The sequence below is a fragment of the Lonchura striata genome, unplaced genomic scaffold (assembly GCF_046129695.1).
Source record: "Lonchura striata isolate bLonStr1 unplaced genomic scaffold, bLonStr1.mat Scaffold_121, whole genome shotgun sequence".
Classification (NCBI taxonomy): Eukaryota; Metazoa; Chordata; class Aves; order Passeriformes; family Estrildidae; genus Lonchura; species Lonchura striata.
In genome coordinates this window covers 91,470-118,254 of record NW_027461087.1, presented here as the reverse complement: position 1 = coordinate 118,254, position 26,785 = coordinate 91,470, and the positions used below count along the sequence as shown (strand labels likewise).

The following is a 26,785-nucleotide window of genomic DNA, read 5'->3' as shown; positions in this document are numbered from 1 at the left end:
TGTGCCCAGGGGCCCCTGGCCCTGACTGCAAAAAATCCTTATATCGAAGGATGGACCCCACACCGAAGTTGTCCCCACCTCAAACTTGCGCTGCCCTGATAGACCCAAGGGAGCCCTACAAACAGACATCAGGAACCTGGACTGCTGAGTTTTCTTTCCCAGGGAAAATGGAAAAAGGATGTGCCCAGGGGCCCCTGGCCCTGACTGCAAAAAATCCTTATATTGAACGATGGACCCCACACCGAAGTTGTCGCCACCTCAAACTTGTGCTGCCCTGATAGACCCAAGGGAGCCCTACAAACTGACATCAGGAACCTGGACTGCTGAGTTTTCTTTCCCAGGGAAAATGGAAAAAGGATGTGCCCAGGGGCCCCTGGCCGTGGGCCCCTGGCCCTGACTGCAAAAAATCCTTATATCGAAGGATGGACCCCACACCGAAGTTGTGCCCACCTCAAACTTGTGCTGTCCTGATAGACCCAAGGGAGCCCTACAAACTGACATCAGGAACCTGGACTGCTGAGTTTTCTTTCCCAGGGAAAATGGAAAAAGGATGTGCCCAGGGGCCCCTGGCCCTGGGTTGGGGCCTCACTACAAAAATCCATATATTGAAGGATGGACCCCACACCGAAGTTGTCCCCACCTCAAACTCGTGCTGCCCTGATAGACCCAAGGGAGCCCTACAAACTGACATCAGGAACCTGGACTGCTGAGTTTTCTTTCCCAGGGAAAATGGAAAAAGGATGTGCCCAGCGGCCCCTGGCCCTGACTGCAAAATATCCTTATATCGAAGGATGGACCCCACACCGATGTTGTCCCCACCTCAAACTTGTGCTGCCCTGATAGACCCAAGGGAGCCATACAATCTGACATCAGGAACCTGGACTGCTGAGTTTCCTTTCCCAGGGAAAATGGAAAAAGGATGTGCCCAGGGGCCCCTGGCCCTGACTGCAAAAAATCCTTATATCGAAGGATGGACCCCACATCGAAGTTGTCCCAACCTCAAAATTGTGCTGCCCTGATAGACCCAAGGGAGCCCTACAAACTGACATCAGGAACCTGGACTGCTGAGTTTTCTTTCCCAGGGAAAATGGATAAAGGATGTGCCCAGGGGCCCCTTGCCCTGACTGCAAAAAATCCTTATATTGGAGGATGGAGCCCAGACCGAAGTTGTCCCCACCTCAAACTTGTGCTGCCCTGATAGACCCAAGGGAGCCCTACAAACTGACATCAGGAACCTGGACTGCTGAGTTTTCTTTCCCAGGGAAAATGGAAAAAGGATGTGCCCAGGGGCCCCTGCTCCTGGGCAGGGGCCTCACTGCAAAAAATCCTTATATCGAAGGATGGACCCCACACCGAAGTTGTCCCCACCTCAAACTTGTGCTGCCCTGACAGACCCAAGGGAGCCCTACAAACTGACATCAGGAACATGGACTGCTGAGTTTTCTTTCCCAGGGAAAATGGCCAAAGGATGTGCCCAGGGGCCCCTTGCCCTGACTGCAAAAAATCCTTATATCGAAGGATGGACCCCACACCGAAGTTGTCCCCACCTCAAACTTGTGCTGCCCTGATAGACCCAAGGGAGCCCTACAAACTGACATCAGGAACCTGGACTGCTGAGTTTTCTTTCCCAGGGAAAAAGGAAAAAGGATGTGCCCAGGGGCCCCTGGCCCTGACTGCAAAAAATCCTTATATCGAAGGATGGACCCCACACCGAAGTTGTCCCCACCTCAAACTTGCGCTGCCCTGATAGACCCAAGGGAGCCCTACAAACAGACATCAGGAACCTGGACTGCTGAGTTTTCTTTCCCAGGGAAAATGGAAAAAGGATGTGCCCAGGGGCCCCTGCTCCTGGGCAGGGGCCTCACTGCAAAAAATCCTTATATCGAAGGATGGACCCCACACCGAAGTTGTCCCCACCTCAAACTTGTGCTGCCCTGATAGACCCAAGGGAGCCCTACAAACTGACATCAGGAACCTGGACTGCTGAGTTTTCTTTCCCAGGGAAAATGGAAAAAGGATGTGCACAGGGGCCCCTGGCCCTGACTGCAAAAAATCCTTATATTGAAGGATGGACCCCACACCGAAGTTGTCCCCACCTCAAACTTGTGCTGCCCTGATAGACCCAAGGGAGCCCTACAAACTGACATCAGGAACCTGGACTGCTGAGTTTTCTTTCCGAGGGAAAATGGAAAAAGGATGTGCACAGGGGCCCCTGGCCCTGGACAGGGCCCTCACTACAAAAAATCCTTATATCGAAGGATGGAGCCCACACCGAATTTGTCCCCACCTCAAACTTGTGCTGCCCTGATAGACCCAAGGGAGCCCTACAAACTGACATCAGGAACCTGGACTGCTGAGTTTTCTTTCCCAGGGAAAATGGCCAAAGGATGTGCCCAGGGGCCCCTGGCCCTGACTGCAAAAAATCCTTATATCGAAGGATGGACCCCACACCGAAGTTGTCCCCACCTCAAACTTGTGCTGCCCTGATAGACCCAAGGGAGCCCTACAAACTGACATCAGGAACCTGGACTGCTGAGTTTTCTTTCCCAGGGAAAATGGAAAAAGGATGTGCCCAGGGGCCCCTGGTCCTGGGCTGGGCCCTGACTGCAAAGAATCCTTATATCGAAGGATGGACCCCACACCGAAGTTGTCCCCACCTCAAACTTGTGCTGCCCTGATAGACCCAAGGGAGCCCTACAAACTGACATCAGGAACCTGGACTGCTGAGTTTTCTTTCCCAGGGAAAATGGAAAAAGGGTGTGCCCAGGGGCCCCTGGCCCTGACTGCAATAAATCCTTATATCGAAGGATGCACCCCACATCGAAGTTGTCCCAACCTCAAACTTGTGCTGCCCTGATAGACCCAAGGGAGCCCTACAAACTGACATCAGGAACCTGGACTGCTGAGTTTTCTTTCCCAGGGAAAATGGAAAAAGGATGTGCCCAGGGGCCCCTGGCCCTGGGCAGGGGCCTCACTACAAAAAATCCTTATATCGAAGGATGGACCCCACACCGAAGTTGTCCCCACCTCAAACTTGTGCTGCCCTGATAGACCCAAGGGAGCCCTACAAACTGACATCAGGAACCTGGACTGCTGAGTTTTCTTTCCCAGGGAAAATGGAAAAAGGATGTGCCCAGGGGCCCCTGGCTCTGACTGCAAAAAATCCATATATCGAAGGATGGACCCCAGACCGAATTTGTCCCCACCTCAAACTTGTGCTGCCCTGATAGACCCAAGGGAGCCCTACAAACTGACATCAGGAACCTGGACTGCTGAGTTTTCTTTCCCAGGGAAAATGGAAAAAGGATGTGCCCAGGTGATCCCCCAAACCATGTTCAAAGTACTCACCGTCCTTTCATGAGACAGCCCTGGGAGGCCCCCATAAACTCCTCTTCTCCAGCAGCTCCATGCTAAAGCAGGATGAGGCAAAGCCTCGCCCTTAAATAACCTCCCCCCAGAGGGATCCGCCCCTCTTCCTCATCATCTTAACAGCTCACACCTGTGTCTGCTCTGAGCCCTCATCAAGTTAGCAGCTCACACCTGCTGCTGTTGCCACTCTCCAACAGCATCTCTTGGTCTCTCCCTCTCCAGCACACAGCCCACTTCTCACAGACACAGATCCAACAAAACTCTGCTACAGGTGTCGGCTTTTCTTAATCCACCTGGTTACAAGATTAAAACACATACATGCATTGATGGTCATTGAGAGAAAGCTTTTTCCTGGAGAAAACAATCCTTTTGCCGGCACACTTTGATACACCTTCGGAAAAAGCGGAATCTGCACCAACTCCTAAGACCCCTGCCGAGGAACCCAGCCCTGCCTGGGAAACCCAAAGCAGCAGACATTGAAAAAGGGGGGAAAAGTGAAGCTTGGAGTGGAAAAAGAGGATAGAACTACAGCAGACTTTAAAAATGCCTGCACAGAGCAATAGTGGGAACCAGACACATTTATTCTTTCCTTGCTTTCTGCGATTACATAAATAGGAAGTAAGAACACGTTAAAAAAAAGGCAGAGCTAGAATTTTAAAAGATTTTATTTTGGCAGGCTACATGACAAACACCTCTTCCGGGACTGCGATGCCTTTTGGGGAATGTTAGAGAACAGAGGCAAAGGCCGGGAGCCCTTTTTGTTCCCTTCAGGACCTGCAGCCAATTTCCCTGGGAAAGAAAACTCAGCAGTCCAGGTTCCTGATGTCAGTTTGTAGGGCTCCCTTGGGTCTATCAGGGCAGCACAAGTTTGAGGTGGGAACAATTTTGGTCTGGGCTCCATCCTTCGATATAAGAATTTTTTGCAGTCAGGGCCCAGCCCAGGTCCAGGGGCCCCTGGGCACATCCTTTGGCCATTTTGCCTGGGAAAGAAAACTCAGCAGTCCAGGTTCCTGATGTCAGTTTGTAGGGCTCCCTTGGGTCTATCAGGGCAGCACAATTTTGAGGTGGGGACATCTTCGGTCTGGGCTCCATCCTTTGATATAAGGATTTTTTGCAGTGAGGTCCAAGCCCAGGGCTAGGGGCCCCTGGGCACATCCTTTGGCCATTTTCCTTGGGAAAGAAAACTCAGCAGTCCAGGTTCCTGATGTCAGTTTGTAGGGCTCCCTTGGGTCTATCAGGGCAGCACAAGTTTGAGGTGGGGACAACTTCGGTGTGGGCTCCATCCTTCGATATAAGGATTTTTTGCTGTCAGGGCAAGGGGCCCCTGGGCACATCCTTTTTCCATTTTCCCTGGGAAAGAAAACTCAGCAGTCCAGGTTCCTGATGTCAGTTTGTAGGGCTCCCTTGGGTCTATCAGGGCAGCACAAGTTTGAGGTGGGGACAACTTCGGTCTGGGCTCCATCCTTTGATATAAGGATTTTTTGCAGTGAGGCCCCAGCCCAGGGCCAGGGGCCCCTGGGCACATCCTTTGGCCATTTTCCCTGGGAAAGAAAACTCAGCAGTCCAGGTTCCTGATGTCAGTTTGTAGGGCTCCCTTGGGTCTATCAGGGCAGCACAAGTTTGAGGTGGGGACAACTTTGGTCAGGGCTCCATCCTTCGATTTAAGGATTTTTTGCAGTCAGGGCCCAGCCCAGGACCAGGGGCCCCTGTGCACATCCTTTGGACATTTTCCCTGGGAAAGAAAACTCAGCAGTCCAGGTTCCTGATGTCAGTTTGTAGGGCTCCCTTGGGTCTATCAGGGCAGCACAAGTTTGAGGTGGGGACAACTTCGGTGTGGGGTCCATTTTTCGATATAAGGATTTTTTTCCAGTCAGGGCCAGGGGCCCCTGGGCACATCCTTTGGCCATTTTCCCTGGGAAAGAAAACTCAGCAGTCCAGGTTCCTGATGTCAGTTTGTAGGGCTCCCTTGGGTCTATCAGGGCAGCACAAGTTTGAGGTGGGGACACTTCGGTGTGGGGTCCATCCTTCGATATAAGGATTCTTTGCAGTGAGGTCCCTGCCCAGGGCCAGGGGCTCCTGGGCACATCCTTTTTCCATTTTCCCTGGGAAAGAAAACTCAGCAGTCCAGGTTCCTGATGTCAGTTTGTAGGGCTCCCTTGGGTCTATCAGGGCAGCACAAGTTTGAGGTGGGGACAACTTCGGTCTGGGCTCCATCCTTTGATATAAGGATTTTTTGCAGTGAGGCCCCAGCCCAGGGCCAGGGGCCCCTGGGCACATCCTTTGGCCATTTTCCCTGGGAAAGAAAACTCAGCAGTCCAGGTTCCTGATGTCAGTTTGTAGGGCTCCCTTGGGTCTATCAGGGCAGCACAAGTTTGAGGTGGGGACAACTTCGGTGTGGGCTCCATCCTTCGATATCAGGATTTTTTGCAGTGCTGGCCCGGCCCAGGGCCAGGGGCCCCTGGGCAAAAGCTTTGTCCCTTTTCCCCGTAAAAAGAAAACTCAGCAATCCAGGTTCCTGATGTCAGTTTGTAGGCCTCCCTTCGGTCTATCAGGGCAGCACAAGTTTGAGGTGGGGACAACTTCGGTGTGTGGTCCATCCTTCGATATAAGGATTCTTTGCAGTCAGGGCAAGGGGCCCCTGGGCACATCCTTTTTCCATTTTCCCTGGGAAAGAAAACTCAGCAGTCCAGGTTCCTGATGTCAGTTTGTAGGGCTCCCTTGGGTCTATCAGGGCAGCACAAGATTGAGGTGGGAACAACTTCGGTCTGGGCTCCATCCTTTGATATAAGGATTCTTTGCAGTCAGGGCCCAGCCCATGGTTAGGGGCTCCTGGGCACATCCTTTTTCCATTTTCCCTGGGAAAGAAAACTCAGCAGTCCAGGTTCCTGATGTCAGTTTGTAGGGCTCCCTTGGGTCTATCAGGGCAGCACAAGTTTGAGGTGGGGACAACTTCGGTGTGGGTTGCATCCTTCAATATAAGGATTTTTGGCAGTGAGGTGCCAGCCCATGTCCAGGGGCCCCCGGGCATATCCTTTTTCCATTTTCCCTGGGAAAGAAAACTCAGCAATCCAGGTTCCTGATGTCAGTTTGTAGGGTTCTCTTGGGTGTATCAGGGCAGCACAAGTTTGAGGTGGGGACAACTTCGGTGTGGGCTCCATCCTTCGATATAAGGATTCTTTGCAGTCAGGGCCCAGCCCAGGGCCATGGGCCCCTGGGCACATCCTTTTTCCATTTTCCCTGGGAAAGAAAACTCAGCAGTCCAGGTTCCTGATGTCAGTTTGTAGGTCTCCCTTGGGTGTATCAGGGCAGCACAAGTTTGAGGTGGGTGCGGTTTGGGCCTGGATTGTATTTTTCTATGTTCATATTTCCTGCACTCAGCTGCCCACCCAGGACCGCATGGTGGTCTGCGTGAATTCAAGCTATTTTCTCTAGGAATGCATGCTCGCCAGTCCCGGTTCCTGACGTCAGTTTTCGATTTTTGCTTGGGATCATCAAGGCAACCCCTCATCGACATGAAAGCAGCTTGGGTCCACAACACATCCTTCTCCATTCAGATTTCCAAGGGGCAACCCTTTTTTCATGGCTTCTGGCTCTTGGACTCTGTCACTGGCCCTATTCTGTGTGAAACATGGCTCTCCCTCTTCACTTCCTGATGTCAATTTTGAGGAGGTCCTTGTCTCTTCCAGGACAGGCAGAATTCTTGCTGTCAGCAGTTTTGCTGCTGGAGAAATCCTGTGCCATTCAGAACAAAAAGATGTATCAAGTCACCTGGGGCCACAGGCCTTGTGACCCGACCTCTGCCCTTTTTCCGTGTAAAACCTACCTCACCCTCCCTGTGTGTTGATGTGTGTTCACTGGAGGCGTGCTGCTCTCCAAAGGCAGTGAGAGTTCCTGGTGTTGGCAGCTGGTGTCTGCAAGAAATCATTCACTGTTTGCAATTTTGGAAGCACAATTCCTGTTTGGCCAGGGGAAAGACTGTTAATTATCTTGGCAATGAAAATCTGGCACCCCATTGTTGAAGGGTCTGGCAAAGGCCTGCGTAGGGAAGGGAACACCCCACAGGACCTTTCTTCACCTCATCCCCCACTCCTAGGTGTAGCAGCTCCCCGTGTGAGCAGCTGCTTTCAGTGCAGCTACCTGGGCACACCTGCACAGGGAGCTGCTAATCCCGAGGGGCTAACAGGGGTATCCCAAGTGTCCCTCCAGGAGCTATGGCTGGAACATCCAGCAGGGATCGGGGAGCAGCCGGACCCACCCGGGCACGAGCATCCCTTTGAGAAAATGCCGAGGGAAGAGCCCTCTTGCCAAGGGGCAGCACCTGAGCAGGCCGGGCAGCATGTGGGGTTCCACGGGAGAGCTTTCAACTTTCCCCTTTTATTGTGTCAATCCCTCCTTAGAACCCCCAGACCTTCCACAGCGCTCCCAGAAAAATGAGGGGTTATGGAGAGAAAAGGGGTTTAAATTGTGGGAAAAAGCTTCCTTTTCCATTATTTCTTGTGTTCAAATCATGAGGGAATCCATTTCCCCTGCAATTTGTAATGCAGGGTGTATTCAATATATATTCAAGTATTGTTTATAGAAAGATTTTTTTGTTTTTGTTTTTGTTTTTATTTGGTTAGAGGCAGGGCATTAATGGAAAAAATATGAATATACATTTTATTTTGATATTGTTCTAAATATGGAAATATATATTCAATGTATACAGATATATATAAAAATATAAAATAGAAATAAAAATAGTATTAGGAAGAGATAGACTATAAATAGCACCATACATCAATCTACATTTAAAATGTAAATTTGACTATAAATGCGAAAAATAGAAATAAATTTAAATGGAGTTTAAATAAAGGGTTTTTTAAAAAGATTTTTACTTGGATAGAGTCAGGTTTTTATTTTAATCAATATAAACCTTTTAGAACTCTAAATCTAACTATAGAAATATGTAAGCAATCTATTAAGATATGTATAAAATCTAAAATATAATAAAATATAATAAATGGAATAAATGTAAGGAATTATGAAAATACAATTATATATCAATATACATTATAAATCCGAATGTGAATATAAATGTGAAAAATGTAAAAATAAACTCTGTTGAAATGCAGTTTAAGAGGAAAGGTTTTTTCTTTCGGTTCCTATCAGGTCCGAGGCAGGGTTTTTGTTCCGTTCTTTCCCGCGCGGATCTTTGGGGCATTCGCTGCTGACGGCACAGTGCTGCCGCCGTGTGGGCAGAGAGCGGCACTGCAGCCCGCCGCCCGCGGCCGCCATCTTGGGAGGGGCTTGGCGCGGACTCGCTTGACCTTCTCGAGAGGGCGCGAAAACGAGGACGTTGAAATTCGAGGACCCGTGTCTGTTTTTTACACTGCCTGAATTGCCCGCACCGCCGGCGCCCCGCGACGGGATTTTCCGCGGCGGTTACGATGCCGTGCACACGGGCTGTGGGGTCAGGAGCGCCGCGAGCGTGCGGGTTTTTGGCGGGAGCCGACAGGCATCGGCAAAAAACGCCTGTCACCATCAAGGTCCCCACGGACCGCCATCTTGTCGCGGACTCACTTGACAAATGCTGCCGCCTTGTGGACACAGGGCGGTACTGCAGCCCCGCAGCCAGCGCGACCCCAAAACCATCGGGACGGCCCTGGAACGCCCAAAATTCCCTTAGGGACCCCAAAAACCCCCCTGGGACCCACAAAATTCCATTCGGAACCCAGAACACCCCCCTGGGACCCACAAAATTCCCTTCAGAACCCAGATAACCCCCCTGGGACCACCAAAATTCCCTTCAGGACCCCGAAACCCCCCCTGGGACACCCAAAATTCCCATCAGGGTCCCCAAAATTCCTCCTGGGAAGCCCCCAAAACTCTTTGAGACCCCAAAATTCCCTTCAAGACGCCAAAATTCCTCGTGGGACCCCCCAAAACCCCCTGAGACCCCCCAAATTCCTATCAGGGTCACCAAAATTATTTCTGGGACCCCCAAAAACTTCGTGAGACCCCCAAAATTCTTTTCAGGACCCCAAAACCTCCCCCAGGACCCAAAAAATTCTACTCGGGACCTCCAAAATTCCCCCCAAAAACCCCCGGAGACCCTCAAAATTCTCCCCAGGACTCCAAACCTCTCCCTGGAATGCCTAAAATTCCATTTGGGACCCCAAAACCCCCCTGGGAGCCCCAGAATTCCCTTCAGGACCCGGAAATTCTTCCTGGGACCCCCAAAAACCCCCTGGGACGCCCAAAATTCCTTTTGGGACCCCAAAACCCCCCCTAGGACCCCCAAAATTCCCTTCAGGACCCCAAAATTCCTCCTGGGACCCCCCAAATACTTCCATAGACCCCCAAAATTCCCTTCAGAACCCCAAACCCTCCCCAGGACCCACAAAATTCTAATCGGGACCCCCAAAATTCCTCCCAAAAAAACCCTGAGACCCCTAAAATTCTCCCCAGGACTCCAAAACCCCCCCTGGAACCCCTCAAAATTCCCATCAGACTCCCCGAAATTCCTCCTGGGACCCCCCAAAACTCCTTGACACCCCAAAATTCCCTTCAGGACCCCGAAAGTCCTCATGGGACCCCCCAATACCCCCTGAGACCCCCAAAATTCCCATCAGGGTCCCCGAAATTCCTCCTGGGACCCCCCAAAAACTTCGTGAGACCCCAAAATTCCCTTCAGAACCCCAAACATACCCCCAGGACCCTCAAAATTCCACCCAGGACTCCAAAACCCCCCCTGGAACGCACAAAATTCCCTTCGGGACTCCAAAACCCCCCCTGGGACCCCTAAAAATTCCCATCAGAGTCCCCGAAATTCCTCCTGGGACCCCCCAAAACTCCTTGAGACCCCCAAAGTTTCCTTCAGGACCCCAAACCCACCTCCAGAACCCCCAAAATTCTACTCAGGACCCCCGAAATTCCTCCCAAAAAAACCCTGAGACCATCAAAATTCTCCCCAGGACTCCAACCCCCCCCCCTGGGACTCCCAAAATTCCCTTCGGGACCCCAAAACACCCCTGGGATCCCCAAAATTCCCATCGGGGTCCCCAAAATTCCTCTTGGGACCCCCCAAAAACTCCCAGAGACCCCAAAATTCACTTCAGGACCATAAAACCTCCCCAGGACCCCCAAAATTCTACCCGGGACCCCCAAAATTCCTCCCAAAAAAGCCCTTAGACCCCCAAAATTCTCCCCAGGACTCCAAAACGCCCCCTGTGACTCCCAAAATTCCCTTCAGGACCCCGAAGTTTTTCCTGGGACCCCAAAAACTCCAGAGACCAAAAAATTCCCTTTGGGACCCTCAAAACCCCGTCTGGGACCCCCAAAATTCCCTTCGGGACTCCAAAAACCCCCCTGGGACCCCCAAAATTCCCATCACGGTCCCCAAAATTCCTCCTGGGACCCCCCCAAAAACTCCCTGAGACCCAAAAATTCCCTTCAGGACCCCAAACCCTCCCCAGGACCCACAAAATTCTACTCGGGACCCCCAAAATTCCTCCCGAAAACCCCCTGAGACCCCCAAAATTCTCCCCAGGACTCCAAAACTCCCCCTGGGACGCCCAAAATTCCCTTCAGGACCCCAAAACCCCCCCTGGGACTCCCAAATTTCCCATCAGGGTCCCCGAAATTCCTCCAGGTACCCCCAAAAACCCCCTGAGACCCCTAAAATTCCCTTCCGGACCCCAACCCACCCCCTTGGAACTCCCAAAATTCCCATTGGGACCCCAAAACCCCCCCTGGTCCCCCAAAATTCCCTTCCGGACTCCAAAAACCCCCCCGGGAGCCCCAAATTCCCATCGGGGTCCCCAAAATTCTTTCTGGGACCCCCCAAAAACTTCCTGAGACCCCAAAATTCACTTCAGGACCCCAAACCTCCCCCCCAGGATCCCCAAAATTCTACTCGGGACCCTCAAAATTCCTCCCAAAAACCCCCTAAGACCCTCAAAATTTTCCCCAGGACTTCAAAACTCCCCCTATGACTCCCAAAATTCCCTTCGGGACCTCAAAACTTCCCCCAGGACCCACAAAATTCTACTCAGGACCCCAAAATTCCTCCCAAAACTCCCCTGAGACCCTCAAAATTCTCCCCAGGACTCCAAAAACCCCCTGGGACACCCAAAATTCCCTTCAGGACCCCAAAACCCCCCCTGGGACCCCCAGATTTCTTTTCAGGACCCCTGTGGGAACTCATAATGTCTCTCAGACATTTTTAGTGGTTCCAGGCCTTGGTCAGAAGCATTTGGGACCCTGGCAGGCAGCTGGAAACAGCTGTGATTGTGAGTTTGAGCCATGGAATGAGTTACCAATTTTGGAGGTGGAACAAGCAATCACAAAAGGTTAGATAGTATAGTAAAAGTAATTACAAAGTAGAGGGGAAATTTTTTTAGTATTGTACAAGGGGGTTTTAGCACATGTCCAGGGGGGTTTTCACTTTGTACATGGGGGTCAGGAGTTCTAAGATGGAGGAAAGTGGGCTGATCCTGTTCTTCCTCCTTCTTTTTCCTTACCTCCATGTTCTTGGTGATGTTGGCACTCACAGATTGGTTTAGAGTAGAAAAACACTTGGCAACGTAGGTAGTAGGTACTGGGGAATAATTGTAAACATGTTATACGTAATATATCTTATAAAAGATAGCAGCAGCCCTGGGTGGGGGGAGAGACGAAGAAGACAGCAGATAGAGAGGATGTCAGGGTGTGTGTGTGCCTCTACCCAGGCCGCTGATCAAACAGCCGCAGTGCAAGAACATAATCTGTTAGATAACTAGCGATAAACTGCCTTGAGACTGAACAGCTAAAGCCTGCGGAGTTTTTCTTTGGAAGCACGGGTTGGAGGAGGAATTTCACCACATGAGACCCCAGAGAAAGGCTGGGGTTCTCACAAACCCCAAATTCCTCCTGGGACCCCCCACAAACTCCCAGAAGTCCCCAAAATTCCCGTCAGAACCCCAAACCCTCCCCAGGACACACAAAATTCCACTCGGGACCCCCAAAATTCCTCCCAAAAAACCCCCAAGACCCCTAAAATTCTCCCCAGGACACCACAAGCCCCCCTGGGACACCCCAAATTCCCATCAGGGTCCCTGAAATTCCTCCTGGGAGACCCAAAACCCCACTGAGACCCCCAAAATTCTCTTCGGGACCCCAAACCCCCCCCCGGGAGCCCCAAAATTCCCATCAGGGTCCCCGAAATTCTTTCTGGGACCCCCCAAAAACTTCGTGAGACCTCAAAATTCCCTTCAGGACCCCAAACCCACCCCCAGGACCCTCAAAATTCTGGTCGGGACCCACAAAATTCCTCCCAAAACCCCCCTGAGACCATCAAAATTCCCTTTGGGACCCCAAAACCCCTCCTGGAGCGCCCAAACTTCCATTTGGGACCCCAAAAACCCCCCTGGGACCTCCAAAATTCCCATCAGGGTCCTCGAAATTCCTCCTGAAACCCCCCAAAACTCCTTGAGACCCCAAAATTCCCTTCAGGACCCCTAAATTCCTCCTGGGACCCCCCAAAACCCCCTGAGACCCCCAAAATCCACTTGAGGACCCCAAACCCCCCCCAGGACCCACAAAATTCTACTTGGGACCCCCAAAATTCCTCCCCAAGACCCCCTGAGACCCCCAAAATTCTCTCCAGGACATCACAAGGCCCCCTGGGACACCCAAAAACCTCTCCAGGACCCCAAAATCCCCCCTGGGACTTCCAAAATTCCCTTTGGGACCCCAAAACCCCCCCTGGGACCCCCAAATTTCCCTTCAGGACCTCAAAATTCCTAATGGAACCCCCAAAAAACTCCCAGAAACCCCCAAAATTCCCTTCAGAACCCCAAACCCTCCCCAGGACCCACAAAATTCCACTCGGGACCCCCAAAATTCCACCCAAAAACCCCCTGAGACCCTCAAAATTCTCCCCAGGACTCCAAAACTCCCCCTGGGTTGGCCAAAATTCCCTTTGGGACTCCAAAACCCCCGCTGGGACCCCCAAAATTCCTATCAGGGTCCCTGAAATTCCTCCTGGGACCCCCCAAAACCCCCTGGGACCCCCAAAATTCTACTTCAGGACCCAAACCCTCCCCAGGACCCACAAAATTCTCTTTGGGACCCCAAAATTCCTCCCAAAAACCTCTTGAGATACCCAAAATTCTCCCCAGGACTCCAAAACCCCCCCTGGGACGCCCAAAATTCCCTTCAGGACCCCCAAAACCCCACTGGGACCCCCAAAATTCCCTTCGGGACCCCAAAACACCCCTTGAACCCCCAAAATTCTATTTGTCACCCCAAAACACCTTCTGGGACCTCCAAATTTCTCTTTAGGACCCCTGAAATTCCTCCTGGGACCCCAAAAACTCCCTGAGACCCCCCCAAAAAGCTCTCCAGGACCTCAAAACACCCCCTGGGATCCCCAAAATTCCCATCAGGGTCCCCAAAATTCCTCCTGGGACCCCCCAAAAACTCTCTGAGACCCCCTAAATTCCCTTCATGACTCCCCAAACCCCCCCTTGGGACTCCCAAAATTCCTCCTGGGATGCTGCAAAGACCTTCCAGAGCCCCCCAGGACCCCCCCAATTTTGGGTCCCCCCCCAATTCGGGGTTCCCCCCGATTTTTGGGTCCCCAGGCTGGTGGCTCATGAAGACAACCCCGACTCGGACCCCGAACGCCCCCTGGATTCAGCCCTCCATGTGTCCTTGGTATCAGAGGCTGGAATTGCAGAGTTGCCACTTTACCCCCAGACGTAATTTTTGATGTGGTTGTGCCACTTGAACAGTATTTGAAATCTGTTTGTGCTCTTGCAGCAGCATTTCCGAACCACAATGGAAATTTAGCCCTTCTGCCTGGGGCTGCTCACAGAATCGTGGAATCCCAGAAGGGTTTGGATGGGAAGGCACCTTTATTTAAAGCTCGTCCCGTTCCACCCCTGCCATGGGCAGGGACACCTTCCACCATGCCAGGGTGCTCCAAGCCCTGTCCAGCCTGGCCTTGGACACTTCCAGGGATCCGGGGGCAGCCACAGCTTCTGTGGGCAACCTGTGCTGGACAGCAGCTTTGAAAGGCAGAGTGAAGTACAGCTGTGATTTTTGTGCTGCCCCTAACATTGTATTGCCTGGCAAATGTGCCTTTGGGGTTTTTTGGGGTTTTTTGTTTTTTGGTGGGTTTTTTTTTTTAGTTTTTTTTGGGTGTTTTTTTTTTTTCTTTCTTTTTTTTTGTGACTAAAAAGCTACCTTGTGTTCCTGGAATGTTGCATTCTACCTCTGTTGTTTTCCCAGTAAGTCTGGATCCTCTGCTTACATTTTTTCCTTCGCTTATTAGATGTCGTGGATGTGCTGGCTGTTCTGATGGAGGGCAGTGATGGCTTAGATGAAGGAATTGGGTTCTCTTTAAATGAAGACGTGATTATCCAAACATTTCCCTTCAGTGCTGTTGTCCCTGCTGCATGAGCAGCCAGGAATATGCTGTTGTTTCAGTCTGAAAATGGAACAGGTACAGGGGTTTTTTTTATGTTTTATGTGTCATTTCTAGCAGTGGAGTGAAAGCAGCATCACTTCTACCCTCTTGTAATAATTTTTTACCATTTATCATTTTTTACCTTGAGGCATTTTATTATCTTCCCTGCAAGCAGCAGGAGGTGCAGATTCACGGTGCTTTGTGCTCAGGAGGGGCATTGAAGCTCTGTAGGTGCTTCTGCCCTTTTTCCCTGACCCTGAAGAGAAGGGACACTGTCCCTGCATGGACAGTCTTGGTGTGGAAGTAGCTGGCCTCAGTAACAGCGTTTTAAGGGCAGAGCGTGGCGATCAGGAGAGGAAGGTGGTTCCCGTGCCTGTGGGCAGCTCTTCCTGAGAGCAGGGAGAGGGGACTGCCTTGTTAAGTAGGAAGTGGGTGCGTTTCCCAAGGAAAACTTCAGAAATTAAGCTCCAGGGGCAAACACTGTGAGGTTCTACCACCTCCTTGAGGACATCCTTAAAACCACCGGGGCATCAGCAGGGCTTGGAGCAGGACTGGCCAACCCCAGAGCACCTCACGAAGCCCTCTGTGTGTATGTGGCAGTCGAGTAGCACCTGGGGGGTGCTGAAAGTCCCAGTTCTGAGAGAAAATTCTGTTTAACTCGTACACGTTGGCTGGGTGTGTCCCCCCAGTACAGCTCGGTTCTTCTCTGAGGCGGTGCCTGGCAGGGTCTCTCCCTGTTAAGGGCCGGGCGTGTTTTTGGCACAACACAGTGAAGGTGGATTATTTGCTTAAGCAAGAGCTGATGATGTCTGGAGGGTTTTTCAGGTACCTCAGCGGCCAGGAGCACCTGTCTAGGTCACTAGGAACACTTTTTGATCTCGATCAGTTCTTTTCTGCGTGAGGCTCTGTGGGCTGCTGGCAAGGCCCAAAGTAAGGAAGGTTGCCCCAGTGTCCGTGCTCATGTCAATAGTTTAATTTATTTGGCTTTTCTAGGAGCAGACGTCGTGGAGGACCTTGGTGCTGTTTTCACTGGCCTCCTGCACTCTCCGAGAGAACCCCTTGCTCCCTGCGTGACGTTCCAGCTCTGTGACAAAGCTGATAAGTATCCTCAGCTCTACCAGTTTAACCAATACTATAGGCTCTGGATGCCCAAGCAGTCCCAGGAACCTGTGGTATGGAATCCCTGAAGTCACTGAATTCTTGAGCCAGTATTCCTATAAAATCCTCACAGTTGACAGAGGTAACATTTCCATCAGAAACAGTGTTTTTATTGAGGAGGTAATTCTGCATCTCTTGTTGATCGTGCTGGGGACACACGTTTGCTCCAGGGCTTTTCTCTGATGGCACAAGAGGTCTCTGTGGTGTTTGGGAGGCGATGCCAGGGCTCAGGGCTCATACAGAGACTCCTCACCGGGCACAGCAGAGCCTGGTGTGCGCTGTGGCCTCTGTTTACAGCGCCCGGAGTTCCCCCGGGTGGGTGGAGGATCACAGGCCCCTGGGCTGGGTTTGGTGAGTTTTTCTCAGCTCAGCAGTGTGAACACTCCAGATGCCCCTGGGGACACTGCTGGACAGCATCCATCCACTCTCTCCATCCACTCATTTGTACCCAGGAATGTAGGAAACTCTGACTGGGGACGGGCAGTAGTTTTGAAAATCATGCCCTAGCCTTTTTCTCTAGGAACGAACCAAGAGAGTGCCCTGAAAGCACCGGAGGGGCTGCAGGGGCTGAAGGGAACAGAAAGGGCTCCCGGCACCTTTTGCCTCCGTTCTCTGCCATTCCCCAAAAGGCATCGCAGTCCTGGAAGAGGTGTTTGTCATGCAGGCTGCCAAAATGAAGACCTGTAAAATCCTAGCTCTGCCTTTTGTTTAACGTGTTCTTACTTCCTATTTATGTCATCACAGAAAGCAAGGAAAGAATAAATGTGTCTGGTTCCCACTATTGCTCTGTGCAGGCATTTTTAAAGGCTGCTGTAGTTCTATCCTCTTTTTCCACTCCAAGCTTGACTTTTCCCCTCCTTTTTCAAGGTCTGCTGCTTTGGGTGTCCCAGGCAGGGCTGGGTTCCTCGGCAGGGGTCTTAGGAGTTGGTGCAGATTCTGCTTTTTCCGAAGGTGTATCAAAGTGTGCCGGCAAAAGGACTGTTTTCTCCAGGGGAAAGCTTTCTCTCAATGACCATCAATGCATGTATGTGTTTTAATCATGTAACCAGGTGGATTAAGAAAAGCCAACACCTGTAGCAGATTTCTGTTGGATCTGTGTCTGTGAGAAGTGGGCTGTGTGCTGGAGAGGGAGAGACCAAGAGACGCTGTTGGAGAGTGGCAACAGCAGCAGGTGCGAGCTGTTAAGTTGATGAGGAGGAGGGGCGTGTCCTGCCGGGGGGAGGTTATTTAAGGGTGAGGCTTTGCCTCAGCCGGGTTTTGCACAGAGCTGCTGGAGAAGAGGAGTTTGTGGGGGGCTCGCGGGGCTGTCTCCTGGAAGGACGGTGGGCGCTTTGGACAGGGTCCGGGGGATCACCTGGATACACACTTGGATACGTGGAGCATTGCTCAAAGGAGGAGCCCAGGGACAAACCTTTGTGCCGAGAAGCAGCAGCCAAGCAGGTGAGCCGGTGCTGTGCCTTTATAGCGGGGACTTTTCTCCTTTCCCTTTGAAATTTCGTCATCCTGGGGTTGAATTGGAGGGGGCAGTCCTGTGGTCCCACCTTTTAAGGGGTTTGGATTGAGGTAAAATTCTCCCTTTTGCCATCATTTGAGGAAAGCTGCTTCTTTTCTTCTCTTCTAGGGGACACGATTGAAGGGAAGCCTACATTTCTTTTCCCTTGTTAGGGTGAGGTGAGCGCCGGAGCGTGGCATCAGTGTCGGGGCTTCAGAGGAAGGGAGCTGCAGCCGTGGCAGCGCTGGCAGGGCGGGGATCGGGCTGTGCCGCTGCATTCGGGGCGCTTCTTCTGCCCCCGGCCCGGCAGCGAAGGGTCCGGCGCGGAGCCCTGCCGGAAGTGCCGGGGCTGGCCGGGGCGGAAGGGGAGCTGGGCGCGGCTGGGCTGCCGCGGGCCCGCCGGAGCCGCGCCGGTGCGAGCCGTGCGGAGCCGAGCGGAGCTTTGGCCGGGCTGGCGGGCGGGGGAGGCGGCGCGGGCGCCGCGCCGGTGCCGCCGCTCCGTCCGCTCCGGGCGCGGGGCTCGGGCGCCGCCGGGGCCCCCCGGGCCCGGTGCCGGCCCCGCCGGGCCGGGGGCAGCGGGCGGGGGTCTCCTGGCCTGGCGCCGCCTCTTCCTGCCGGAGGAGCCGCTTTCCTGCCGGAGCCACGCTGCGCCCGGGGCCGGGAGCGCGGCTTCGCATCTTCCAGCCTCCCTCGCTGCGGTGTTTCTTTAGGGTCTCATCAATGTGTTTTAAGGATTTTGGGGCTATTTTTAGAGCTCTTCTAGGAATATTTAGAGATATTTTTTAAACGTTCTTTGGGGGTTTTTAGGGGTGTTTTAGGGGCTTTTTAAAGTAGAGTATTTTTATTGTATTTTAAGGGCATTCTGAGGCTATTTTCATGTTTTTGTCAGGGTTTTAAGACATTTTGAAGATGAGGGTTTTTTTAGGGCATTTTTGTGGGTTTTTTAGGGTCTTTTCATGGCATAGAGGCTGAGGGACAGCTTGAGGGTGACAGAGGCTGGGAGCTGAGGGAGGAACAGGGGAGGGGACAGTGGGTGACACAGAGAGATGCTGAGGGGGGCAGGGGCAGCTGGAGGGTGACACAGAGAAGCTGGGGGCTGAGGAGCAGAGGAGAGGGGGCTTGAGGGGCAAAGGGGGGTTCGAGGGTGACAGCCAGAGCCTGAGGGCTGGGGGGCTGAGGGAGGGGTCAGGGGTGAAGGGAGAGGGTCTGAGGGCTGGACAGTCCAGTGGGGATCAGGGCTACAGCGTACAGCTTAGGAGGCAAGTTAGGGTACAGGTGCAGCACCCCTCACCCAGCCCTAACCTCACCCTAAGCAGCCTTTTCCCTTTTCACCCCTAACAACAGCAGCACAGCACAGCAAGCCTGACAGCGAGACCACACCGGAAGCCTCCCAGTGGGACAGGGCAGCGACCCTCGCACCAGGACAACGCCAGAACCCTCAGAGGACAACAGGACCCGCTGCGAAAAGGTAGGGATGACATCTGTGGGCTAGAGGGCAACAGGAAGGGGTTTGGAGGCAGAGCAGGCTTCCTTGAGTGTTTTTTTTTGCAGGGCTATTAGGGGATTTTTGAAGGCTTTCTCTGGCATCTTTTAGAGAATTGTTATACCTTCCTAATGGCTATTTTAGAATTCCTTGGTGTATTTTTAGGGTCAGGATGAGGGCGAGACAGGATGCCCACTGAAAATGTGGAGCATTACTGGAATGCTTTGGGAAGGTGCCAGTGGAGGGCCAGTGGGTAAGGTGCCATGATGCTGGTCTGAAGGTTGTGAATTCTGAGCAAAGCAAAGTGGTTGTGGTTAGGGTTATATGGTGGCAGATTTCCCAAGGAGAAATCCAGCACAGAAAAAATCAAGCCGAAGCTTTGTACTGTCAGATTAAAACAGGTATTCGGCATGAAAAAAAATCCCTGAGTACTTGGGGGTGGGAGATGCAAGATGAGGGAAATCCAGTGAGGATTTGACATTGAGGAAGCAAAAGGAAACGTGGGACCTGAAAACCAAGGGGATCGCAGGGCCCTGCCAATGAATGAGGGATATCTACATAGTGAAAGCAAATTCAGAAGCCCAGATTCCTGATGTCAGTTTGTAGGGCTCCCTTTGGTCTATCAGGGCAGCACAAGTTTAAGATGGGGAGAATTTCGGTCTGGGCTCCATCCTTCGATATAAGGATTCTTTGCAGTCAGGGCCCAGCCCAAGGCCAGGGGCCCCTGGGCACATCCTTTTTCCATTTTCCCTGGGAAAGAAAACTCAGCAGTCCAGGTTCCTGATGTCAGTTTGTAGGGCTCCCTTGGGTCTATCAGGGCAGCACAAGTTTGAGGTGGGGACACCTTCGGTCTGCGCTCCGTCCTTCGATATAAGGATTCTTTGCAGTCAGGGCCAGGGGCCCCTGGGCACATCCTTTTTCCATTTTCCCTGGGAAAGAAAACTCAGCAGTCCAGGTTCCTGATGTCAGTTTGTAGGGCTCCCTTGGGTCTATCAGGGCAGCACAAGTTTGAGGTGGGGACAACTTCGGTGTGGGGTCCATCCTTCGATATAAGGATTCTTTGCAGTGAGGCCCCAGCCCATGTCCAGGGGCCCCTGGGCACATCCTTTTTCCATTTTCCCTGGGAAAGAAAACTCAGCAGTCCAGGTTCCTGATGTCAGTTTGTAGGGCTCCCTTGGGTCTATCAGGGCAGTACAAGTTTGAGGTGGGGACAACTTTGGTCTGGGCTCCATCCTTCGATATAAGGATTCTATGCAGTCCGGTCCCAGCCCAGCGCCAGGGGCCCCTGGGCACATCCTTTTTCCATTTTCCCTGGGAAAGAAAAGTCAGCAGTCCAGGTTCCTGATGTCAGTTTGTAGGGCTCCCTTGGGTCTATCAGGGCAGCACAAGTTTGAGGTGGGGACAACTTCGGTGTGGGGTCCATCCTTCGATATAAGGATTTTTTGCAGTCAGGGCCAGGGGCCCCTGGGCACATCCTTTTTCCATTTTCCCTGGGAAAGAAAACTCAGCAGTCCAGGTTCCTGATGTCAGTTTGTAGGGCTCCCTTGGGTCTATCAGGGCAGCACAAGTTTGAGGTGGGGACAACTTCGGTGTGGGGTCCATCCTTCGATATAAGGATTCTTTGCAGTGAGGCCCCAGCCCAGCGCCAGGGGCCCCTGGGCACATCCTTTTTCCATTTTCCCTGGGAAAGAAAACTCAGCAGTCCAGGTTCCTGATGTCAGTTTGTAGGGCTCCCTTGGATCTATCAGGGCAGCACAAGTTTGAGGTGGGGACAACTTCGCTGTGGGGTCCATCCTTCGATATAAGGATTTTTTGCAGTCAGGGCCAGGGGCCCCTGGGCACATCCTTTTTCCATTTTCCCTGGGAAAGAAAACTCAGCAGTCCAGGTTCCTGATGTCAGTTTGTAGGGCTCCCTTGGGTCTATCAGGGCAGCACAAGTTTGAGGTGGGGACATCTTCGGTGTGGGGTCCATCCTTCGATATAAGGATTTTTTGCAGTCAGGGGCCCCTGGGCACATCCTTTTTCCATTTTCCCTGGGAAAGAAAACTCAGCAGTCCAGGTTCCTGATGTCAGTTTGTAGGGCTCCCTTGGGTCTATCAGGGCAGCACAAGTTTGAGGTGGGGACAACTTCGGTGTGGGGTCCATCCTTCGATATAAGGATTCTTTGCAGTGAGGCCCCTGGGCACATCCTTTTTCCATTTTCCCTGGGAAAGAAAACTCAGCAGTCCAGGTTCCTGATGTCAGTTTGTAGGGCTCCCTTGGGTCTATCAGGGCAGCACAAGTTTGAGGTGGGGACAACTTCGGTGTGGGGTCCATCCTTCGATATAAGGATTTTTTGCAGTCAGGGCCAGGGGCCCCTGGGCACATCCTTTTTCCATTTTCCCTGGGAAAGAAAAGTCAGCAGTCCAGGTTCCTGATGTCAGTTTGTAGGGCTCCCTTGGGTCTATCAGGGCAGCACAAGTTTGAGGTGGGGACAATTTCGGTGTGGGGTCCATCCTTCGATATAAGGATTTATTGCAGTCAGGGCCAGGGGCCCCTGGGCACATCCTTTTTCCATTTTCCCTGGGAAAGAAAACTCAGCAGTCCAGGTTCCTGATGTCAGTTTGTAGGGCTCCCTTGGGTCTATCAGGGCAGCACAAGTTTGAGGTGGGGACAACTTCGGTGTGGGGTCCATCCTTCGATATAAGGATTCTTTGCAGTCAGGGCCAGGGGCCCCTGGGCACATCCTTTTTCCATTTTCCCTGGGAAAGAAAACTCAGCAGTCCAGGTTCCTGATGTCAGTTTGTAGGGCTGCCTTGGGTCTATCAGGGCAGCACAAGTTTGAGGTGGGGACAACTTCGGTGTGGGGTCCATCCTTCGATATAAGGATTTTTTGCAGTCAGGGCCAGGGGCCCCTGGGCACATCCTTTTTCCATTTTCCCTGGGAAAGAAAACTCAGCAGTCCAGGTTCCTGATGTCAGTTTGTAGGGCTGCCTTGGGTCTATCAGGGCAGCACAAGTTTGAGGTGGGGACAACTTCGGTGTGGGGTCCATCCTTCGATATAAGGATTTTTTGCAGTCAGGGCCAGGGGCCCCTGGGCACATCCTTTTTCCATTTTCCCTGGGAAAGAAAACTCAGCAGTCCAGGTTCCTGATGTCAGTTTGTAGGGCTCCCTTGGGTCTATCAGGGCAGCACAAGTTTGAGGTGGGGACAACTTCGGTGTGGGGTCCATCCTTCGTTATAAGGATTTATTGCAGTCAGGGCCAGGGGCCCCTGGGCACATCCTTTTTCCATTATCCCTGGGAAAGAAAACTCAGCAGTCCAGGTTCCTGATGTCAGTTTGTAGGGCTCCCATGGGTCTATCAGGGCAGCACAAGTTTGAGGTGGGGACATCTTCGGTGTGGGGTCCATCCTTCGATATAAGGATTCTTTGCAGTCAGGGCCAGGGGCCCCCGGGCACATCCTTTTTCCATTTTCCCTGGGAAAGAAAACTCAGCAGTCCAGGTTCCTGATGTCAGTTTGTAGGGCTCCCTTGGGTCTATCAGGGCAGCACAAGTTTGAGGTGGGGACAACTTCGGTGTGGGGTCCATTCTTCGATATAAGAATTTTCGGCAGTCAGGGCCAGGGTTCCCTGGGCACATTCTTTTCCATTTTCCCTGGGAAAGAAAACTCAGCAGTCCAGGTTCCTGATGTCAGTTTGTAGGGTTCCCTTGGGTCAATCAGGGCAGCACAAGTTTGAGGTGGGGACATCTTCGGTGTGGGGTCCATCCTTCGATATAAGGATTCTTTGCAGTCAGGGCCAGGGGCCCCTGGGCACATCCTTTTTCCATTTTCCCTGGGAAAGAAAACTCAGCAGTCCAGGTTCCTGATGTCAGTTTGTAGGGCTCCCTTGGGTCTATCAGGGCAGCACAAGTTTGAGGTGGGGACAACTTCGGTGTGGGGTCCATCCTTCGATATAAGGATTCTTTGCAGTGAGGCCCCAGCCCATGTCCAGGGGCCCCTGGGCACATCCTTTTTCCATTTTCCCTGGGAAAGAAAACTCAGCAATCCAGGTTCCTGATGTCAGTTTGTAGGGCTCCCTTGGGTCTATCAGGGCAGCACAAGTTTGAGGTGGGGACAACTTCGGTGTGGGGTCCATCCTTCGTTATAAGGATTCTTTGCAGTCAGGGCCAGGGGCCCCTGGGCACATCCTTTTTCCATTTTCCCTGGGAAAGAAAACTCAGCAGTCCAGGTTCCTGATGTCAGTTTGTAGGGTTCCCTTGGGTCTATCAGGGCAGCACAAGTTTGAGGTGGGGACAACTTCGGTGTGGGGTCCATCCTTCGATATAAGGATTCTTTGCAGTCAGGGCCAGGGGCCCCTCGGCACATCCTTTTTCCATTTTCCCTGGGAAAGAAAACTCAGCAGTCCAGGTTCCTGATGTCAGTTTGTAGGGCTCCCTTGGGTCTATCAGGGCAGCACAAGTTTGAGGAGGGGACAACTTCGGTGTGGGGTCCATCCTTCGATATAAGGATTTTTTGCAGTCAGGGCCAGGGGCCCCTGGGCACATCCTTTTTCCATTTTCCCTGGGAAAGAAAACTCAGCAGTCCAGGTTCCTGATGTCAGTTTGTAGGGCTGCCTTGGGTCTATCAGGGCAGCACAAGTTTGAGGTGGGGACAACTTCGGTGTGGGGTCCATCCTTCGATATAAGGATTTTTTGCAGTCAGGGCCAGGGGCCCCTGGGCACATCCTTTTTCCATTTTCCCTGGGAAAGAAAACTCAGCAGTCCAGGTTCCTGATGTCAGTTTGTAGGGCTCCCTTGGGTCTATCAGGGCAGCACAAGTTTGAGGTGGGGACAACTTCGGTGTGGGGTCCATCCTTCGATATAAGGATTTTTTGCAGTCAGGGCCAGGGGCCCCTGGGCACATCCTTTTTCCATTTTCCCTGGGAAAGAAAACTCAGCAGTCCAGGTTCCTGATGTCAGTTTGTAGGGCTCCCTTGGGTCTATCAGGGCAGCACAAGTTTGAGGTGGGGACAACTTTGGTGTGGGGTCCATCCTTCGATATAAGGATTCTTTGCAGTCAGGGCCAGGGGCCCCTGGGCACATCCTTTTTCCATTTTCCCTGGGAAAGAAAACTCAGCAGTCCAGGTTCCTGATGTCAGTTTGTAGGGCTCCCTTGGGTCTATCAGGGCAGCACAAGTTTGAGGTGGGGACAACTTCGGTGTGAGGTCCATCCTTCGATATAAGGATTCTTTGCAGTCAGGGCCAGGGGCCCCCGGGCACATCCTTTTTCCATTTTCCCTGGGAAAGAAAACTCAGCAGTCCAGGTTCCTGATGTCAGTTTGTAGGGCTTCCTTGGGTCTATCAGGGCAGCACAAGTTTGAGGTGGGCACAACTTCCGTCTGGGGTCCATCCTTCGATATAAGGATTTTTTGCAGTCAGGGCCAGGGTCCCCTGGGCACATCCTTTGGCCATTTTCCCTGGGAAAGAAAACTCAGCAGTCCAGGTTCCTGATGTCAGTTTGTAGGGCTCCCTTGGGTCTATCAGGGCAGCACAAGTTTGAGGTGGGGACAACTTCGCTGTGGGGTCCATCCTTCGATATAAGGATTCTTTGCAGAAAGGGCCAGGGGCCCCTGGGCACATCCTTTTTCCATTTTCCCTGGGAAAGAAAACTCAGCAGTCCAGGTTCCTGATGTCAGTTTGTAGGGCTCCCTTGGGTCTATCAGGGCAGCACAAGTTTGAGGTGGGGACAACTTCGGTGTGGGGTCCATCCTTCGTTATAAGGATTTATTGCAGTCAGGGCCAGGGGCCCCTGGGCACATCCTTTTTCCATTATCCCTGGGAAAGAAAACTCAGCAGTCCAGGTTCCTGATGTCAGTTTGTAGGGCTCCCATGGGTCTATCAGGGCAGCACAAGTTTGAGGTGGGGACATCTTCGGTGTGGGGTCCATCCTTCGATATAAGGATTCTTTGCAGTCAGGGCCAGGGGCCCCCGGGCACATCCTTTTTCCATTTTCCCTGGGAAAGAAAACTCAGCAGTCCAGGTTCCTGATGTCAGTTTGTAGGGCTCCCTTGGGTCTATCAGGGCAGCACAAGTTTGAGGTGGGGACAACTTCGGTGTGGGGTCCATTCTTCGATATAAGAATTTTCGGCAGTCAGGGCCAGGGTTCCCTGGGCACATTCTTTTTCCATTTTCCCTGGGAAAGAAAACTCAGCAGTCCAGGTTCCTGATGTCAGTTTGTAGGGTTCCCTTGGGTCAATCAGGGCAGCACAAGTTTGAGGTGGGGACATCTTCGGTGTGGGGTCCATCCTTCGATATAAGGATTCTTTGCAGTCAGGGCCAGGGGCCCCTGGGCACATCCTTTTTCCATTTTCCCTGGGAAAGAAAACTCAGCAGTCCAGGTTCCTGATGTCAGTTTGTAGGGCTCCCTTGGGTCTATCAGGGCAGCACAAGTTTGAGGTGGGGACAACTTCGGTGTGGGGTCCATCCTTCGATATAAGGATTCTTTGCAGTGAGGCCCCAGCCCATGTCCAGGGGCCCCTGGGCACATCCTTTTTCCATTTTCCCTGGGAAAGAAAACTCAGCAATCCAGGTTCCGGATGTCAGTTTGTAGGGCTCCCTTGGGTCTATCAGGGCAGCACAAGTTTGAGGTGGGGACAACTTCGGTGTGGGGTCCATCCTTCGTTATAAGGATTCTTTGCAGTCAGGGCCAGGGGCCCCTGGGCACATCCTTTTTCCATTTTCCCTGGGAAAGAAAACTCAGCAGTCCAGGTTCCTGATGTCAGTTTGTAGGGTTCCCTTGGGTCTATCAGGGCAGCACAAGTTTGAGGTGGGGACAACTTCGGTGTGGGGTCCATCCTTCGATATAAGGATTCTTTGCAGTCAGGGCCAGGGGCCCCTCGGCACATCCTTTTTCCATTTTCCCTGGGAAAGAAAACTCAGCAGTCCAGGTTCCTGATGTCAGTTTGTAGGGCTCCCTTGGGTCTATCAGGGCAGCACAAGTTTGAGGAGGGGACAACTTCGGTGTGGGGTCCATCCTTCGATATAAGGATTTTTTGCAGTCAGGGCCAGGGGCCCCTGGGCACATCCTTTTTCCATTTTCCCTGGGAAAGAAAACTCAGCAGTCCAGGTTCCTGATGTCAGTTTGTAGGGCTCCCTTGGGTCTATCAGGGCAGCACAAGTTTGAGGTGGGGACAACTTCGGTGTGGGGTCCATCCTTCGTTATAAGGATTCTTTGCAGTCAGGGCCAGGGGCCCCTGGGCACATCCTTTTTCCATTTTCCCTGGGAAAGAAAACTCAGCAGTCCAGGTTCCTGATGTCAGTTTGTAGGGTTCCCTTGGGTCTATCAGGGCAGCACAAGTTTGAGGTGGGGACAACTTCGGTGTGGGGTCCATCCTTCGATATAAGGATTCTTTGCAGTGAGGCCCCAGCCCAGGGCCAGGGGCCCCTGGGCACATCCTTTTTCCATTTTCCCTGGGAAAGAAAAGTCAGCAGTCCAGGTTCCTGATGTCAGTTTGTAGGGCTCCCTTGGGTCTATCAGGGCAGCACAAGTTTGAGGTGGGGACAACTTCGGTTTGGGGTCCATCCTTCGATATAAGGATTCTTTGCAGTCAGGGCCAGGGGCCCCTGGGCACATCCTTTTTCCATTTTCCCTGGGAAAGAAAACTCAGCAGTCCAGGTTCCTGATGTCAGTTTGTAGGGCTCCCTTGGGTGTATGAGGGCAGCACAAGTTTGAGGTGGGGACAACTTCGGTGTGGGGTCCATCCTTCGATATAAGGATTTTTTGCAGTCAGGGCCAGGGGCCCCTGGGCACATCCTTTTTCCATTTTCCCTGGGAAAGAAAACTCAGCAGTCCAGGTTCCTGATGTCAGTTTGTAGGGCTCCCTTGGGTCTAT

At 52.3% G+C, this 26,785-nt stretch overlaps 1 long non-coding RNA gene across 1 annotated transcript; it reads left to right on the top strand.

The window, feature by feature from the left end:
* Positions 1–17,213: 17,213 nt before the first annotated feature.
* Positions 17,214–19,471, top strand: LOC144248425 (uncharacterized). The gene is made up of 3 exons (XR_013341733.1): positions 17,214–17,398; positions 17,580–17,629; positions 18,795–19,471. It is a non-coding gene; the product is annotated as an uncharacterized LOC144248425 (long non-coding RNA).
* Positions 19,472–26,785: the final 7,314 nt, after the last annotated feature.